The following is a 21602-nucleotide window of genomic DNA, read 5'->3' on the forward strand; positions in this document are numbered from 1 at the left end:
GCTTCTACCTTTAACATCTTTTCTTGCTACTTCTACCTTCACAAAGTCTATTAGTTGGTTTTTCCTTCACTAGGTCTACATACTAATTCTACCTCCACTAGGTCTACTTGTTACTTCTTCCCTCACTTGGTCTATTAGCTTCTTATACCTTAACCTAGTTTACTCATTTCTTCTAAGTTCACTAGATCTATTAGTTGCTTCTACCTTCACAAAGTTTAATTCTCTCACAAATTGTTATTTTCGGCCTCTTCCCAAGAATGAACTTGTACAACTTGCCACATAGACAATTTTACAAATATTATTATGAAATTTTTAACTAAGGAACTTTTGAATTTCTCCTTGGATTGCTAAAATTTTCATAGTTTGAAATGTCCCAAAACAAAAATTATAGCAAAAATGACAAACTCACCTATTTGAAGTAGATTCTAGGACCATTTAGAAACCCTAACTTCCACATGGAATATCGTCTAAATTATAGTGAAGAAAAGCCTTTAAACATTCTAATGTAGGTACCTACAGATACTCTGTTTAGATTCTCAAAATTTTATAGTCTAAAACATCTGAAAAAGAAAATTATATTGAAAATTCCAAGCTAACATGTTTGAAGTTGATTTGAGGAGCATTAACGAAGCCTAACATATTTAGAGAATATATCAAAAAATGTAGTAAACTAAAGTCAAAATTTTTTACCATTAGTACCTAGATATCTCTTCTTTATCTCCTCAATATTTCACAATCTTAAACATCGCTAGATTAAATTTAAATCGAAAATTGAAATATAACTTGTTTGATGTACACTTTAGGAGCATTCATGAATCCTAAATTCCTCATCCCATTTATACTAAATTATAGTAAAACAAAGTCTAAAATTTCTACAAAAGGTACCTAGAGATATCTTCTCTATCTCCTTAATATTTCATTGTTTGAGAAATCTCATAAAGAAAGTTATATTGCGAATGCCAAGATAACACTTTTGAAGTAGATTTAAGGAGCATTCTGGAAGCCTTACTTCCTTAGATCATAGCTTCAAAAGTATAGCTAACAAATGCTTGAAAACTTTATTACATGTACATGAAGATATTGCCTCCATCTTCAAGTCTCATGGTTTGAAACATCTCAAAAGAAAAACTATAGCAAGAATTTTAATTTGACCTATGTGAAGTAGATTGAGGAGCATTAAAAAAGCTCAAATTTCTCAAAGCATATCTCTAAAATTAGAACAAGCCAAAATTTGAAATTTCTACCATAGATATACAAATATATCCCCTTTTTCTCCTCCAAGATTCATTTCCTAAAACACCCCAAAATAAAAAATTTAGTGAAAATTCCAAAATGGCTCATTCACTCCACAAATCACATATCGTTCCACCTTTAAGGCATTTCATATCTGAGTTCCACCTTTTATTTCACACTTCATATCTATTATTTTCTTGGAAGGTATCCAAATGAACTAAAATATCCTTTATTTATAGTTTATCTAAGTTCATTTATGGGGTTTACTTGTAAAACTTGCTAGGTTGGCCTATACTTTTTGGTTGGGCCAACTTGATATAATCTTTCATATCTTCCCATTCCTACGGACTTATAGGCAGTGGCAGATATCATTGGAAATACCTGAAAATAATATTTTAAACCATGTACAGTATGATTCTATTTGAGCTAGATATTTAGAGTAAAGTTGTCTTTCAAGAAGGGCGACCAAACTAGGCATTAAGAAAACATCCAGGTATCCACATAATATCTCCAACAATCTCCCCCTAACATTGACATTTTGGGTCTCCCCCTAACTTTGACATAAATTGCAACATGATATTAAACAATGTCCCCTTATGTCATTGATGAAAACCCCAAACATTTGTGAATTTCTTCTATATAACTCCTCTTGTCTACAATTCCCCCGCCATTACCCCCCCTCCGCCGTGCCCCTTTGATATTGATAGAATAATGATACTCCCTATAGCTACAACTTCTCCCTTTGTCTAAAACTTCTCCCTCTTTAACATCAAGGGCTACTCCCCCTAAGATTGTGCTTTCCTTTACTCATATTTGGGAGAGACATCACTCCCATCCAACAATTTTGTCTTTTAACTTCATTCAGGACATATCAATTTCTTGAGTTCCTCATTTATTTTATCATCAATCTTCCTCAACACGCATTCCTTATTTCACATATTTTAGAATAAAATTTGTGTTAATATCCTTGATCACACATTTTTCTTACACATAGAAGATTGTGTTTTATACCTTCAACATAGAATATATTCTGAATTTTAATCTTTCCATTATCAAGACTAATTGTGCCCTTTTCGACTATCCTTGTTGATGCATTATATCCATAGATAACATTGCCTCCATTTTCTTCTTTCAAAGTAAGAAATTTACCCTAATCTACTATCATGTATGCTTAACATCCACTATCAATAAACCGTTCTCCTTCTTTTCTTTCAGCATATAGAAAAAAATCCACATTCCCCTTTCTTTTCATTCTTCCTCTTCCATACCTCTGTGCATTGTTTTCTATGCTTGGTAATATCTTCTTCCTTCCTTACGAAACTTTATTGTGCTTATTGTATAGTCACATGATTTGTACCCTTAAATATTACAATTGGAACATTCAATATGATCCAATAAGGGAGAAAGTCAATTGTATCTTTTAACACCACCTCCATTATGACTTCTACTTTTATTGCTCACAAAACCATTCTTTGAGGCCTTGTAAAATCCTATTGTAGTTGTTGCGACACCCTTTGAAATTTTGGTTTGTACCCAATTTTGGTGCTTTCCTTGGTCATTTCATTGTTCTTGCAAACGCTAGAGCTCATTTAATGAGTTTTCCTATAGTGCTTTGGTCCCTTTAGCATGTTAGGTTAACTTTCATCTTTTGGCATGCTTAACTGCCATACAATTTCTCTGAGCCTTTTCTGATGGTTTCAAAGGTTGATATTATTTTATGTGAGTTGTTCCAACCATGTAAACATCTGTAGCACCCATACACAAATTCTTGAGCACTGTAGTAAAAGAAACTCAACACAATTGCAACTAAAGACTCACGAGGCACACCTCCCTTGCTTTTCAAAGATACCATTACATACCTCTCTCGTGCTAGCATCTAAGGCCAAGGAAAATCTTTAAGGATTTGGAAACCAAGTCTTTATACCGGATGGGACTCCTACACCAAGCGATGTGAGGTATGGTTGGGACTTCATACTTGGGGGATCCCCTGAATGTTGGTGGGTCCAACACCATCAACATTTCTGGCACTAAAGGGAGGGGTGTCAGTATTTTATTGCTAATAAACCCACCAAACCCATCATTCCATCTCCTGGTCAAGGCAAAAACGTTCATTTCATGTCCCGTACTCGTGTTTCTGAAGTTGGTGACTTTTCTTAGCTCAAGTCAGAATGTGAAATTTTGTATGATCAAATTCAGGCCATCCACCCCATAACCCGTCAATTTTCAAAAGTTGTTGGATTGATTCCAAGATTAATCAATATTCTATATTTTCCAAATAAGAACAAGACCACCTCCACAGGAATAGTAGTTTCGAATGTTTAAGACGTGGTTCTTGCCACTCTTGAAGATTTAGCAGACTCTTTGGAAAGACAAGAAGAACATCCCCTCTTTCACGGCGGTGAGAGAGGAAACATTCTTCTCTCGGGCACAACTTTCAATGGGACAGGCGGAGAAGAAGAAGAGGAAGAAGAGCCATGAGACTTTGATAAAGAAGAAGAGGACAACAAAGAGGAAGATGTGGCAAACCAAAATATGGATTGTATGACTCAAGGCCCACTTGCACTTCCAGGTGTTCTACAGAAGATGCCAAGGCATTCAGAAAATATATTAACGAAGTATGACCCTGATAAGACAGTGAAGGTTGAAGACCATCTGAACAACTTTTACCAGCTTCAGTAAACACTTGAGGTACGTTAGGATGATTTTGCATGTATAATTTTCCCATGTAGCTTAGATAGTAGAGAAATAATATGGTATCATAGCCTTCCTCCAAGCTCCATCTAGAATTGGATGGGGTTTAAGAAGATTTTCCTTGAAAATTTTCCTGATGAAAAGACCCCCACAATGTTATTAAAAGAGCTTCGTAATCTTAAGATTGAGAAAAAGGAAAAAGTAAAACATTTCAACTAGAGGTTCAATTGCATCTTGGAAAAAAATTCGGAAGACATGAAACCTGATGACGCCATCACCATAAATTACTACACCTTTGCCTTGCCAGCAAGCATTATGCAGTTTGTGAAGCGAGCTTCGAAACAAACATAGACATAAAATTATGAAGAATCTATCACTGTCGAGAAGTACTTACACATTATTGCATTCATCTTAGATGATGAACCAACAAAAGACTCCAAGGACATGAGTAAGAGGTCTCAGCCTCTGTGAGAAAGGCTAAAGAGAAAGAACCATATGATTGAGAAAGCTTTACCCGTCTTTTCAAGTCTCTGACTAATGAAATGGCAGAGCTCAAGAAAATTTTAAGAAATACCACTGTGAGTAGTAAGCCTCCCAAATTTAACTTGCTCAGAAGGCCTGCAACTTCTAGCAGTAGGAGCAATCAACCAACAAAGTCTACGCATCGTTCCAATGTCGTAATGAACATTGAGAAGATGGGCATATATCAATATTGCACATTTCATCAAGAACATCATTCAAAGAAGACATTCCCATAGTGGAACCAAGCCATGAGCATGGTTGCTATGTAGCTTGTTGATTCAATAATGGCTGAAGAGCAGACTGAGCCTACTGAAGAAAAGGAAGAAGCTACTCTAGTCGATGAAACTCCAAGTGTCGGGCATGCGATGAACATGTTTAAATGTATACTCACAACCCAGAAGAGTGTATCTGATAAGAAACCTATGAGTGATGGTCTGACCCATAAGTACAACAACCGGTACAACTTAAGAAGCTAAGGCCTTGCCACTACAATTGAGTTGCCGAAGCAGAAATTCAAAGAGAATCTATTAAGGAAAATCAACCCACTGGATAACTCAATGCAGAACACTCAGAGCAAGTCTGGGAAATTAGTCTCAACGAAAAGTGTTTCCAACAGTAGTAAGGATAAAACCATCACTCTGGAAATGATGAACGAAGTTACATCCCCAGACACCTCGACCAGTTTTCCCACTGTGGATTATAACATTGTTGATGACATGAAGAAAGTTTTTGTAAATATCTCAATGTTTGAACTAGAAAAGATCATGAGCCATAGGGACATCCTTCTATGGGCACTTGGGTAGACCTCCACAGGTAACGCTACCTCTTCGGACAAGGGATCTAGTAAGCGTCAGGGATCTCCTGAATCTGTACTCAATGCACTTATGATGGATGAAAACACACTCTACCCACCTTTCTTGTTAACTTTCAAAAATTTTAATTTCAATGTACACAATTTCTTGGTTGATTCTGGTGCATCAGTGAATGTAATACCATTATTTGTTGCCAAGAAAATAAATGCTAAATGGGATAAAACAAATGCACGGATTATTTAGATGGACAAGATTCATGTCTAGCAAAATGGTGAACTCAGAGAGGTCATCATCCTCTTATCATCTGATAGATGAGTTAACCAACGTATCATCATAGTGGTTGTGGACATTCTGGAAGCATATAGAGTATTGTTGAGCAGATACTGGTCTAGCAATCTACAAGGGTAATTTTCCATAGACTGGTCGCACTTATGGCTTCCGTATAGGGGAAAAAATAATCATATCTAGGTAGAATTAGAGAGATATATGAAACACAATGTCACTCCCTAGAACGTGCATAATGAACCAATGGTTTTCACAAAATTAATCTTCGACAATTGTTGCCTTGAAACTCAACTAGGGCATTATCTTACACAACCATCCCCAGTTCCACCAGATACACAGTTGAACCTCCTTCCTTGTCCAGCTGGTGATAATGAACTTTGTACAATTAGTAGTAGTGGCAGTACTACTAGTATATTTCCCAATCCTTATACATATGATGTTTGCATTATGTGCTTCGACCCGCTGCAGAGAAAGATTTTGATCTCTAACCACTTGGAATTTGAGTGCATCAACAATGTTACAGAGTACGAAGCACTCATATTGGGCTTGAAAAAGGACATTGACCTCAATGTTGCCATCCTAAGAATGGTAGGTGACTCATAAATTGTGATGCAACAATACTATACATTGTGTCTCACCTCATCTTAGAAGTTATCAACAACATGTATGGCATCATATTTCACATTTCCAACCTTTTAACATTATTTTTTTTCCAATAATGCGTAACGCAGCCATAGATGCATTAGAAAATGCTGTTACTAGGCTGTCACCATTGAGGGGTGATTTTTCTATGAAATTATTTATAAGAATTTCGTTCGTGATAATATCACTAATTTACGTGTTTTGATGATGACCAACAGATACTGTTTTTCATGGAAAACGTTGACGTATTGAAAGACACAACGATCAATGAGGATGAGCGATGTGAGGTTTGATTGGGACTTCATACTTGGGGGATCCCCTGAATGTTGGTGGGTCCAACACCATCAACATTTCTAGCACTAAAGGGAGGGGTGTCAGTATTTTATTGCTGATAAACCCACCAAACCCATCATTCCATCTCCTGGTCAAGGCAACAACGTTCATTGCATGTCCTGTACTCGTGCTTCTAAAGTTGGTGACTTTTCTTAGCTCAAGTCAGAATGTGAAATTTCGTATGATCAGATTCAGGCCATCCGCCCCATAACCCGTCAATTTTCAAAAGTTGTTGGATTGATTCCAAGATTAATCAATATTCTATATTTTCCAAATAAGAACAAGACCACCTCCATAGGAATAGTAGTTTTGAATGTTTAAGACGTGGTTCTTTTCACTCTTGAAGATTTAGCAGACTCTTCGGAAAGATAAGAAGAACATCCCCTCTTTCATGGTGGTGAGAGAGGCAACATTCTTCTCTCGGGCACAACTTTCAATGGGACAGGCAGAGAAGAAGAAGAGGAAGAAGAGCTATTAGAATTTGATAAAGAAGAGGAGGACAACGAAGAGGAAGATGTGGCAAACCAAAATATGGATTGTATGACTCAGGGCCCACTTGCACTTCTAGGTGTTCTACAGAAGATTCCAAGGCATTTAGAAAATATATTAACGAAGTATGACCCTGATAAGACAGTGAAGGTTGAAGACCATCTGAACAACTTTTACCAGCTTTAGCAAACACTTGAGGTACGCTAGGATGATTTTGCATGTATACTTTTCCCATGTAGCTTAGATAGTAGAGAAATAATATGGTATCATAGCCTTCCTCCAAGCTCCATCCAGAATTGGACAAGGTTTAAGAAGATTTTCCTTATGAAAAGACCCCCGCCATGTTATTAAAAGAGCTTCATAATCTTAAGATTGAGAAAAAGGAAAATGTAAAACATTTCAACTAGAGGTTCAATTGCATCTTGAAAAAATTTTCGGAAGACACGAAACCTCATGACTCCATCACCATAAATTAATACACCTCTTCCTTGCCAGCAAGCATTGTGCAGTTTGTGAAGCAAACTTCGAAACACACATAGACATAAAATTATGAAGAAGCTATCACTGTCAAGAAGTACTTACACAATATTGGAGTCATCTTAGATGATGAACCAACAAAAGACTCCAAGGACACGAGTAAGAGGTCTCAGCCTCTATGAGAAAGGCTAAAGAGAAATGGCAGAGCTCAAGAAAAGTTTAAGCAAGACCATCGTGAGTAGCAAGCCTCCCAAATTTAACTTTCTCAGAAGGCCTACAACTTCTAGCAGTAGGAGAAATCAAATGACAAAGTCTATGCATTGTTCCAATGTCGTAATGAACATTGAGAAGATGGGCACATATCAATATTGCACATTTCATCAAGAACATCATTCGAAGAAGACATTCCCATAGTGGAACCAAGCCATGAGCATGGTTGCTACACAGATTGTTGATTCAGTAATGGCTGCAGAGGAGACTGAGCCACTTGAAGAAAAGGAAGAAGCTACTATAGTCGATGAAACTCCAAGTGTCGGGCATGCGGTGAACATGTTTAAATGTATACTCACAACCCAGAAGAGTATATCCGATAAGAAACCTATGAGTGACGGTATGGCCCATAAGTACAATAGCTAGTACAACTTGAGAAGCCAAGGGCCTGCCACTACAATTGAGTTGCCGAAGCAGAAATTCGAAGAGAATCTCTTAAGGAAAATCAACCCACTGGATAACTCAATGTAGAACACTCAGAGCAAGTCTGGTAAATTAGTCTCAATGAAAAGTGTTTCCAACATTAGTAAGGATAAAATCATCACTCTAGAAACGAAAAACGAAGTTACATCCCCAGACACCTCGACCAGTTTTGCCACTGTGGATTATAACATTGTTGATGACATGAAGAAAGTTTTTGTAAATATCTCAATGTTTGAACTAGCAAAGATCATGAGCCAGCGGGACATCCTTTTGTGGGCACTTGGGCAGACCTCCATGGGTAACACTACCTCTTCAGACAAGGGATCTAGTAAGTGTCATGGATCTCCTAAATTTGTACTTAATGCACTTACGATGGATGCAAACACACTCTGCCCACCTTTCTTATTAACTTTCAAAATGTTTAATTTCAATGTACACAATTTCTTGGTTGATTATGGTGCACCAGTGAATGTAATACCATTATTTGTTGCCAAGAAAATAAATGCTAAATGGGATAAAACAAATGCACAGATTATTTAGATGGACAAGACTCATGTCTAGGCAGATGGTGAACTCAGAGAGGTCATCATCCTCTTATCATCTGACAGGTGAGTTAACCAACGTATCATCATAGTCGTTGTGGACATTCTGGAAGCATATAGAGTATTGTTGACCAGACACTGGTCTAGCAATCTACAAGGGTAATTTTCCATAGACTGGTCGCACTTATGGCTTCCGTATAGGGGAAAAAAAAGCATATCTAGGTAGAATTAGAGAGATATATGAAACACAATGTCACTCCCTTGAACATGCATAATGGACCAATGGTTTTCGCAAAATTAATCTTCGATAATTGTTGCCTTGAAACTCAACTGGGGCGTTATCTTACACAACCATCCCTAGATCCACCAAATACATAGTTGGACCTCCTTCCTTGTCTAACTGGTGCTAATGAACTTTGTACAATTAGTAGTAGTGGTAGTATTACTAGCATATTTCCCAATCCCTATACATATGATGTTTGCACTATGTGCTTCGACCCGCTGCAGAGAAAGCATTTGATCTCTAACCACTTGGAATTTGAGTGCATCAACAATGTTACAGAGTATGAAGCACTCATATTGGGCTTGCAAAAGGACATTGACCTCAATGTTTCCATCCTAAGAATGGTAGGTGACTCATAAATTGTGATGCAATAGGTATGTAAAACTATACATTGTGTCTCACTTCATCTTAGAAGTTATCGACAATAGGTATAACATCATATTTCACTTTTCCAACGTTTTAACATTATTTTTGTTCCAATAATGTGTAACGCAGCCATAGATGCATTAGAAAATGCTGTTACTAGGCTGTCACAATTGAGGGATGATTTTTCTATGAAATTATTTATAAGAATTTTGTTCGCGATAATATCACTAATTTACGTGTTTTGATGATGACCAACAGATACTGTTTTTCATGGAAAACATTGACGTATTGAAAGACGCAACGATCAATGAGGATGAGCATGAAAATGATTTGTAGGATGCAGTGAGTGTAAGTAAAGGAAACCTCATCCCCAAGGGTGTGCTATCATTGGAAAAGATGTATGAACTGCATAATCGATTCTAGGGACCTGTCAATGCCAAAAGCCACAGTTCCATGTTGTTGCACGAGCACATTAACTTGGGAACAAATAAAAATCCGAAATATGTCAGTATCGGTACTTGTTGCACACCACAAGAGCAGAAAGCCTTTATCTGCTTATTCAAGCAGTATCGTGATGTCTTTACATGGATGTACGATGAACTCAAGAGATATGACAAGTGAATTATCCAACATGTGATACCGATTAAGGAAGGGGCCAAGCCATTCCAATAGAATATAAGGAAAGTACATGCAACACTTGAGCCTCTTATTCAGAAATAGTTGAGAAAATTGTTGGATGCTCAGATCATATACAGAGTGCGGCACTCAACGTGGGTGTAAAATTTGGTCCCGGTAAGGAAGAAGTTCGGGAAAATCCTCCTATGCATAGATTTCTGAAATCTCAACCATGCCTTAGATAAAGACAACTACCCATTCCTTCCATGGAACAAATATTACAAACAGTATCGGGGTCTGAAATGTGTTCTCTGTTAGATGGATATTCAAGATATATCCAAGTTTTGGTTGTAGATCCTAACTGACTCAAGACCACATTCAGAATGATGTGGGTTACTTTTTCATTTAGAAGAATTTTGTTTGGACTCATCAACACTAGTGAAACTTTCCAACGAGTTATGGACATCACTTTCCGCGGACTCATTGGGTAGAGTGTAGTGGTGTATCTTGATAATGTAATGATGTTCTCCAAATAGAGGTTAGACCACATATGGCACTTAAAGAAGATTTTTGAGCAATGTCACAAGTACTGGATATCCAAAAATCCCAATAAAATTATGTTCATTGTGTCTGAGGGTAATATATTGGGCAACATCATCGCAAAGAGTGGGATTAAGGTAGACCCAAACAGGGTCAAGAAAATCACCTAGATTCCCTTTCGAGTGAATAAGAAAGCCATGTAGTCTTTCTTGGGGAAGATCAATTTCCTCTGTGAGTTCATCTCTGACTATGCCTGTTATAGACATATTTGGGCACTTCAACCCCAAACTTATATGTCAATAAACTAGGGCTCTTCAACCCCTAAAACAGTTGTTTCATACCCTAAAAGAGCATAGTCATCTGATTACATCATTCCCCAAAAGTTCCACATGAGAAACCATCCAGAAATGGCCTAAACTAAACCATACTGACTACTACACTGGCCATGTGCGATGCATACTGAGTGGTACACTGCTCAGGTGTGATGCATACTGATCAGACCTTCTATAGGGTGCGTAAGGATGGACAAATGTCTGAGACAGTTTGCTAGGTGGTTGTTAATGGAATCTTCTAGAAACTTCTCCTATGACACTTGCCTCTCTGAATTCACCCAGGGATGAGTAAGAGATCCAAGAAATCTCCAAGTGGAACCAAATGTAACAAGTGGAATGACACTAATCAAAACCCCAGAGATGACTCACACCCTTGCACACATCTATAAATGGATCCCTCATCTAAGAGATCGGGAGACTCGAATATTGTGAATTGCAAGGAAACACTGATAGTTTGTAATTGAGGAAAGAGCATTGTATTGTTGGTGTGATCTTGCTATTTCATGAGGTGAAGAGGGATTGATGCTGGATCAGACAGTTCTGGGTTGTAATTCTCCCTTCTATTTAATAAAGTTCTTCAAGTTTTCTTCCATATGATTGTGCAATTGTGAATGTTATCATTTGTGAATGCTATTGTATGTTCATTATATATCTGATTCTGTAATGCTTATGTTATAATAGATCAAGATGCTTTGACGGTTCTTTGTTACTGTGTTTCTACAGGTACTCTCCAAGCGGGTTAAGTACGGGGAGGAGTTGCAAGCTCTGTCAAGGGGGAGAGAGATCAAGCAAGGGATTAAGTAGAAGTTCCAGGTTGGTTCCATTGTCTTTCTCTTATCTATTATACATAGAAGAAATCATTGAACTGCTTTAAATTGTTGTTTCTAGGGTAGCTGCCAAACCTAGAGGGCTAGTCATTCGAAAAGACACTAGTTTTCCCAGAAACAAATTGGCGACTCCACTGGGGACGAATAGATGTTTGTTTGTTGTTATTGTTTGTTTTATAAACTATAGACAGAGCCTGAAGTCAGCCAGGTAGCCTTTGAATTTCTCTTTCTCTGCAATTGCATAGTAGATGAATGCTGCTTCAGTCAATCTCTGGTTTAGTTTATGAATTAAAAATTTGACTTACAAGCATTCTAGATGCCCTTTTGGTAGCTCAGTAACCTCTCAAGACATTCCTCTATACTTTGCTCTTTACTTTCCATCAAAGCTCAGCTTAACCCATTGAAAACAGTTGCACATCTGAGCCAAAACCCACTTCAGTTGCACTCCCTGGCCCATCGCACTGTCTGTCACTGTAAACTAGTATGCATCGCACCTCCCGAGTGTGTAAAGTGCGATGCATCCCTATTTCTGTGAAGCCCAGGTGTGATGACTGACAGAACCTATTTCCATTCTAGAAATTGGGGGGTTTTGACCTTATTTTCAGTTTTAGTTAGTTGTTTTGCTGCTTATGAATAGTACCTCCTTACTGAAGCCTACTTGCATCACATAAATTAGCCTCCATTAGTTTAGGATTAGTAAATGCTTTTATGTATTTGTTCATCATTTACAATCCTTTGTCGAAAAGTTTCTTAAATCAAACTGTCGTTTTGGTACAAAAAGTGTCGTAACTGTCGTTTTGTGTCGAAAAGAGAAGTGTCGTGGATTCTTCCTTCCCTGGATAGTCGATTGAACTTTTCGTCATGTATTTGATTTGATTTGTTTATATTCGAAGTGTCAAAAGCATTTTTTTATTCAAAATTGAAAAGTGTTGTTTAGTCTTCCTTTCTCTTTTGAAGAAGAAATTGTCGAAAATGTCATTTTGAAAGAAATATTTCAGATCTTTGTTGCATTTAGTTTTCCTTTTTGGCATTTTTCACATTAAGGAGAACGAAAAACAAATACATGCATTTGCATTTGCATTTAGTTTGTGTGCGAAAAATGATTTAGGAAAATGCACTAGTGTGTGCTCTTTGCTCTTTGTTTGAAAGAATTGTAATCTTCTTTCCCTAGTAGCTAGGATTTTCATTGCTCAAAATAAACAAAGATTGTTTATCATTGTAGATTTCATTTTAGGAATTTCAAATCAACATCACGTAGTGAACCATTGAAAGGAAAACTTTAAACAAGATCAACTCTAAAATAAATTTCAATGAACCTAACAACGCTTTGGAACTTAATGCAACACATCTAGAGGTCTAGGCTAGAGACATGTTCCGATGTCATAAAAACTACTAACTATCGTTTTATATTGAAGGTTGGGTGATTCCTCCTCCTTGATATGACAAGTGCTAGGACAGACTTGTGCTCCCCGTACCGTCGCGTATATATTGGGAGACCACAATAGGCTTATATCCTTTATCCATAAGAAGCTGAGTCTACTACCTTATTGATTGCAATGCACTGAACACAGCTTTCGGGAAGATTGACTACCGTACATAAGTCCTTGGTAATTTCTCTTTAATTTATCACCAAGGTGTATATTGCAGTTTTGCGATTGGTTTGGTAATCCCTCTATCTAGATTTTTCAGAGTAGTCACTTTCATTCCTTTTTGACTCTTTAAAATAAAAGGTCCATCTGAGCACTTGTCACTTCAGGCTCATTAAAAATCGAAGGAGACTAGAGTCATCTTTAGCTTTTTCTCGACTCTTAAAAACTGAAAAAGCAAAGTTGTGTCAAAGCATCATTAAAATTAATTGAATTCGGAATAACATCCTTGTTCCTTAGTTGATCTTAGGTTGAGACATATGGCAATGAATCCGGAGTCCACCAATCAAGGAATCCCTTTTGAGGGGAATCCTAGTCCTTTTTCCTCTTGGGGAAATATTGGTGCTCCCTATATGGCCACATTGTCCCTCCCGGGAATTACCATTGGCCTGCCAGTATGGCTGTTTTCAACCTCTGTGGTTCAAAATGCCGTCATTCCTCCGCAATCGAATTAGCCTCCAGTTGATACTGAAATCAACCCCTCGCCTTCTTCCTCGTTTGTTTCTCCCTCCCCTTCTTCCTCTTCGCTTGGTGAAAGTGGTGATACTAGTAATCAGGTGGCTGAGAAGAAGAAGAAAGGGAAGGAGAAAAAGAAGAAGCTAATTCAACAAGGGGGCAACCAAACAACCACTACTTTGGATGCATCATCTGGTGAAAATCCGCCCATTAAACTTCCTAAACCCAAATTTCCATGCATAATTTGAAGAGGAAACAATGTAAACTTTGAAACGGGAACTATAAACTCAAAACGGGAACTCTGGCCAAAAAACCCCAAAAAAACATCAAAAACAGTGCTCAAAACGAAAAGTGTGTATACTGGAACGATGTTTTTATTTTTTAGGCGTCAATTTTGAACATGTTTTAAAATTGGCAGTGACTACAAAATTTACTATGAAATTTTCGTGCAAAAAATAGCTTCAAACTGAAACTGATGACACTGGAACAATGTTTTTTTTTTAGGGTCAATTTTCAGTATTTAAAAAAAATGCTAATAAAACCAAATTTCTATGTGTCAAACAAAGTTGTTTATGCGGGAAAAAACACACTAATGTTTTTGGTAGAATATCATTTTTCTTTCCTAAGTATAAATTTAACATGTTTTCAACCATAACATGCTAGATACAAAAAAAATTGAAATTTTTTCAACTATAAAATAAAAAAACCATGACATTATGAACAAATTACATCACTAAATGCATTCAAAAGTCATTATTTGTATATTGAATAAAACATATTTTATATCTCTAATTTAATATTGCATTGTAGATATTTTAAACAATAAAATTTATCATAACTAAGACATATAATCCAACAACATAAAAATGCCTCATAACTTCTCATTTAACACCATATGGAAAACATTAATTTTATTTGAAGATACGATGCATACATCAGTTATATAAACTGTCTTAAACAACTATTCAAAATCACTCATGTTTTCTGGCACACCATTAGAATTCACATCTTCAGACGAGTGACTGGATGCTGACGAAGATGTTCCATATTCTTCTCTTTCATCAACTAGTGCCCCATTTGAGTCCACATGCATGCCCAACATTTCAGGTTTCAAAATTCTTCTAGATCTACGACTGGTTTCAGGTGACTCCCATGTCAACACTGTTCCTTCTGGTAACAACCTTTTCAGAATCTCTATCATCTTGAAGCGAAGAGTTCCTCTCTTTGTTAAATTGAAGTCACAAACAAGTATGTCTACATCCTCCAATTTTAATATGTCTGTGCGGCAGTGATTTACATTTGTACCCTTTCTTTTTCTTTTTCCGCCATTTTTTTTGTCAACTACCATCTCTGGCTTATACACACCATTGAATGGGTGTGTATTTGTGGCATACCAATGTACTTCAACACTTGTAACATCCTCATTTTCTGTAAAGACCTTTATAACTTTAGCAACCCAAAATGGATAGCCATTGGGATCTCCATCTGCTAGCACTGCAATCATGCAACCCTCCTTAATATCCTGTACTGAACCCCTATAAAGGTCTTCCATGGCTTCACGTTGTGCACGAGATCTTCTGGAACCAATATACATCTCTCTTTCCTCTGCCTGTGAAGAATTAATAATACCTTGAGATTGTTGCTGTTCAACAATGTTTACTTCCTCATGTTCATTCGACACATTATGTGGTCAAATAAATGGATTTTTCAAAGGTATATCTTCATTTATTGTTGTCGAAATGATATCACTTTGATTATTGAAAAACGACTCCCACCAAACTGAATCAGCAATGTCAAAGTACTCATATGTATATCTAATACATTTTTTAATTTCTTCCAGGCAATCAGAATAATTTATAGCCCTGTTCTGTCTACGTGCATTCTGAACTTCACCAACTGATTGTAATAACAATATTTTTGATGCAAATATTGGATGATCTGGAATGAACTTCAAAAATTGCAATCCTGATGACGGTGCCCATTCTGTAGTAGTTGAATACTTCTTGCCCCATATTAGTGTTTTCCCATCAATTTTTTTGATACAAAATTGATGTTGGAAGCTAATGTCATTAAGTTGTTCAATGCATCTCCCCTCACCATATGATCCCAGAATAAACCTTCGCATGTCAATAGTTTCTTCCAACACATCAAAAGTAGGCTCTGGCATGTATGATTTCTTAATACATTCAATTAGTGATGGCAAGCTACCAACTTCCTTCCTCCTCAATGTGACTGAAAAACGGCTGAACATCTGATCAATATGGTCATGAGTGTGCCCAACAAGAAGGAAACCAACCTTTACCTTCTGAAAAATTCCCAATTCAACAAGCATGTTTAGATATCCAAAAACAACCTGATTTTTGTTTTCACGGCAAGTGTTGTCCAATTGTAGATACAAAACTTCAGGAAGATTACCAGACCAATGAGAAATCACATCATGAATTATAGTTATGGTCAGATTTGCATCATTATGAATATTTGGAGCTGTGAAGTACACCCTTGGCAACATTCTCCCATTGAAGACCATACAATCGACCAAGTGAAATTGAATAAAATTTTCCTCCTGTAAATTTTTGGGTGTGCGAACAAAATGTGGTAAAAGTGTTTTCTTCTGGTCCATACCATCAATTATCAAACCCAAATATTTATTTGGATTATCATAGCACTTTTTTCGATGCTTGTACAACTTCTTCCTTTCGTTTGTTTGTTGTTCACGATGCTCCTGAAGTTGTTTGACAATTAAATCTACACAACATAAAAGAGATTCATTAAGAAATATGTTTTCATAGTTGATGACTATACAATTTTAAAAGTTAAAGTTATAAACGCTTACCTCTTTCTGAGCCTTCACTTTTGTCCCTTTTTGATTTAAGAGAAGCACATGTACTGCAAATCCCCATCCTTGTCTTCTTAGGAATACGGACATTGTTGAATTCTTTCTTCCATACCTTCACAAAATATTGATATGTAATAAACTGGCCATGTCCCTCAGCACCTTCTGCATATTCTTTGTATAAGTTGTAGATTTTTCGTCTTGAAAAATTATCTGGAATATGTATTGTCTCTCCATTTGGCATACACTCTCCATGCTTTGAAAAGAAATCTTTCATCCATGACATTGCAGTATTTGATAATGGACCAAACTGTCTTTTATGACGTACTTCTGAATAAAATGTGGGATCCTTTTCCAAATTTTCTTGAATTCTCGAGAGACGAAAATTCCCAATCGAATGAAACATTTTGAAACCTTTTCTACAGATAAAAAAAGTCCCAATATGATAATCATAACCTGACAATGTAGATTGCATGCACCCAACTAAATATGAATTTTGCATGCTTTTATTCATTGACAAATATATCTTCCTGCTTTCTAATGCAAATTTGAAATCCATATGTTTCAAGCAATCTTTTTGGCAACATTCACTTGAAATGAGAGCACTGATAGAACTTCTTCTCGTCAGATATTCTGCTCTACCCCTTGTATAACTAGAACAACTTGCATTGATACGAAAAGGTCTGCTCCTACTCCTTGATACAATGTTTCTTGGCAACATCTCCATCATTTGATCATCATTTGTATAAGGCTTTTCATCATCATTAAGAGGAATGTTATCCACAGTATGATCATCCTTGCTTTTCAAATATTGACTTGGAGGATATTCTTCATCTTCTGCTTCTTCAGTGCTACTGTCGTAGTCCTTAGAATTCGGACTGAATGGAAAATATGACTCGATGTTTAATGGATATTCTTCCTCATATGCATTGCCAGTGCTTCTCTCATAGTCCATAGAATTAGGACTACGTTGAAAATGTGACTTACTTATTGAAGATGCTACATCCCGTCCTTTGTCACTGCTACCTTTATACTCATTAGAATTAGGACTAAGTGCATCATCCTGTCCTTCATCACTGCTGCTCTCATAGTCCGCAAAATTAGGACTAAGAGGACACAGTGACACTCTATTATTTTGAAATTCATCATCACGCTCTTCATAACTATTGCTCTCATAGTCCGCAGAATTAGGACTAAGTGGACACTGTGGTACTCCAATCTTTTGAATTTCATCATCCCACTCTTCATCACTGTTGCTCTCATAGTCCTTAGAATTTGGACTAACTGGACACCGTGACACTCCATACTTTTGAAAATCAACATCATGCTTTTCATCACTACTGCTCTCATAGTCCTTAGAATTAGGACTAAGTGGACACTTTGACACTCCATACTTTTGAAAATCAACATCATGCTTTTCATCACTGCTGCTCTCATAGTCTTCAGAATTAGGACTAAGTGGACACCGTGACACTCCATTCTTTTGAAATTTTCCATCATGCGCTTCAAAACTGCTGCTCTCATAGTCCTCAGAATTAGGACTAAGTGGACACCGTGACACTCCATTCTTTTGAAATTTGCCATCATGCGCTTCAAAACTGCTGCTCTCATAGTCCTCAGAATTAGGACTAAGTGGACACCGTGACACTCCCTTCTTTTGAACTTCACCATTATGCTTTTCAAAACTGCTGCTCTCATAGTCCTCAGAATTAGGACTAAGTGGACACCGTGAAACTCCCTTCTTTTGAACTTCACCATTATGCTCTTCAAAAATGCTGCTCTCATAGTCCTCGGAATTAGGACTAAGTGGACACCGTGACACTCCATTCTTTTGAACTTCACCATCATGCTCGTCAAAACTGCTGCTCTCATAGTCCTCAGAATTAGGACTAAGTGGACACCGTGACCCTCCATTCTTTTGAACTTCACCATCATGCTCTTCAAAACTGCTGCTCTCATAGTCCTCAGAATTAGGACTAAGTGGACACCGTGACCCTCCATTCTTTTGAACTTCACCATCATGCTCTTCAAAACTGTTGCTCTCATAGTCCTCAGAATTAAGACTAAGTGGACATCGTGACACTCTGTTCTTTTGAACTTCACCATCATGCTCTTCATCACTGCGGCTTTCATAGTCCTTAGAAGTAGGACTAAGTGGAATCTGTGACTCTTTATTTATTTGAAATTCTCCATCCCCTCTTTCATCAGTGCTACTCTCATAGTCCTTAGAATCAGGACTAAGTGGAAGAAGTGACTTTCTATTCATAGTGGAAGAATTCCCGCTATGTTCATCAATATGAATAGAGTTGTTACGCGATGCAGAAGTTGATGGTGTATAAATCGAAACTTCACTATCAGAACAATCCATCCCTTTCAAATAGAAGATGTTGAATGATACAAATGGAGAGTCTCCTAAAGATATTATATAGCTTAAAGAATGAAATTTTCCCTCCAAAAATTTTCCCTCCAAAAAATTTCGCGAAAATATTTCCCTCCAAAAAGTTTTGCGAAAATATTTCCCTCCAAAAAATCTGTTAAATTTATTTACCTTTATTACTTTGTTCTACAATTTATTGGAAAATGTAAACTAAATTTTTTTATGAAATCATAATTAAAATTGTACACTACAACTTCTACAATTATTATAATAGTTAAACCATATAATATTCGCTTTCCAATACTACAATATTCACTTTAAAATATTTTAAAACAAATTATCCCACATTCAACCTGTTGTAAAACAAATCAATAATATTCACTTTATAATATTGTAAAACAAATTATCCCATATTAACCGTACAGTAAAACATCCTTGTAACTTCACTTACATATTAAAATTTCATTATCACTATTACTAACATCGCATCCAGGCTTTCTGAAAATTGTTGAAAGAGGTCGTGAATTTGTCGAGCAGCTAAATCGCTATCAACAACATAATCAACGAAAAATTCTCGCAATTAAAAGGTAAGTTAAATTTTTTTCTTGAAAACTTTCATATTAAATTAGTTTCATGAAAAATCGTGAGCATGGTGGGCCCAATCAACCTCATTTTCTTAACACCAGTGGGTGCTCCACACCCCCCCTCGCCCGCCCGCCCGCCCGGCCCCTCCAGGTGCCTTAACAGCGCCCCCCCTCACCCGCCTGCCCGGCCCCTCCGGGCGCCCTGACAGCCCACCCTCACCCGCCTGCCCGGCCCGGGCCCCCTCACCCGCCCGGCCCACACACCCCGTCCCCCCTCACCCACCTGCCCGGCTCGGCCCGGGCACCCTAACCCGCCCGCCCTACCCCTCCGGTCAAATCACCCACGCCCCCCTCACTCGCTCGCCCTGCTCGGGCGCCCTCACCCGACTGCCCAACCCCTCCCGGCACCCTCACCCGGGCACCTCACCCCTTCGGGCGGGCCACCCACCCCCGGGCACCTCACCCCTTCGGGCGGGCCACCCACCCCCGGGCGCCCTCACCCGCACGCCCCACCCACCCTCGGGTGCCCTGACCCGCCCGCCCGCACGGCACAGGCGCCCTGACCCGCCCCCCCCACCCGCCCGCGGGCGCCCTGACCTGCCCGCCCCACCTGCCCCGACTGGCCCGTCCCACCCGCCCGTGCCCGACTCGACCCGCCCACCCGTTCGCCCCACCCGCCCGTCCCACCCACCCCCGGGCGCCGTCCCCCGCCCGCCCGACCCACACCCGGGCGCCCTCAACCGCTCACCCGACCCACCCCCGGGCGACCTCACCTGCCCACCCGCCTGCCTCACCTGCCCTCAGCTCGGCCGCCTCACCCACCCTCCGCCCTCAGCCTCACCCGCTCTCCGCCCGCCCGCCTCACCCGCCCTCCGCCCTCGGCCTCACCCGCCCTCCGCCCTCAGCCTCACCCGCCCTCCGCCCGCCCGCCTCACCCGCCCTCCACCCTCGGCAGGCGCGCCCTCAACCGCCCGCCCAACCCAACCCCGGGCGCCCTCACCTGCCCACCCGCCCGCCTCACCCGCCCTCAGCCCGCCCGCCTCACCCGCCCTCCGCCCGCCTGCCTCACCCGCCCTCCACCTGCCCGCCTCACCCGCCCTCCGCCCTCGGCCTCACCCACCCTCCGCCCGCCCTCCTCACCCGCCCTCCGCCCTCGGCCTCACCCGCCCTCAGCCCGCCCGCCTCACTCGCCCTCCGCCCTCGGCCTCACCCGCCCGCCTCACCCGCCCTCCGCCCTCGGCCTCACCCGCCCTCAGCCCGCCCGCCTCACCCGCCCTCCGCCCGCCCGCCTCACCCGCCCTCCGCCCTCCCTCAGCCCCATGAGCGGGGCTCGTGCAGGCGCACCCGGGCCGCCCGAGCCCTCGCTCGGCAGGCAGGGTGATTCCGGGAATCGCCCTGCCTGCCGGGCGAGGGCGCGGGCGGCCCGGGTGGCGCCTGCACGAGGGGCGCTGTAAGGCCTCCGCGACTCGGGCAGGCGAAAGTATGACAGGCGAACGGTGAACGCGACGGGCAGGCGCTCCTTGCACGACGGGCGGACGGTGAACGCGACTCGGGCAGGCATGCACGACGGGCGGACGAACGTGACTCGGGCGGGCGCTCCTTGCACGATGGGCGGGCGCTCCGTGCACGACGGGCGGGTGAGCGGTAAACGACGGTTCCCGGGGCGAGCGACGATATGCGACGAGCGGCCGAGTCACCTGCGATAAAAGGTGCGACAATATGGAGGACGCACGAAGACTTGAAGAAATAATGCGAAGGGTAAAAAGGAGTTTATACCCACGCATTGAAGACTTGCATATGGAGTGAAGCCGACATGTTAACATGCGTTCATGGGCGTTTGGTGATGGGTTATGGGGTCGGCCTTAAGGCTAGACACCCTCCCATAAACCCATGATGGAGCATGTATAAACGTAGGAGCTTTGAGCTCATTCGAACAGTTCATCAACTCGCTCAAGCTCTTGTCTTCGCATATCTTGTGGTTAGTGCGCAGTTCTTATGCGCATAACTCATGCGCATGGCATGGT

This window comes from Pinus tabuliformis, chromosome 1_2 (assembly GCF_031772625.1).
Source record: "Pinus tabuliformis cultivar Carrire ecotype Pingquan chromosome 1_2, CPIR1, whole genome shotgun sequence".
Lineage (NCBI taxonomy): Eukaryota > Viridiplantae > Streptophyta > Pinopsida > Pinales > Pinaceae > Pinus > Pinus tabuliformis.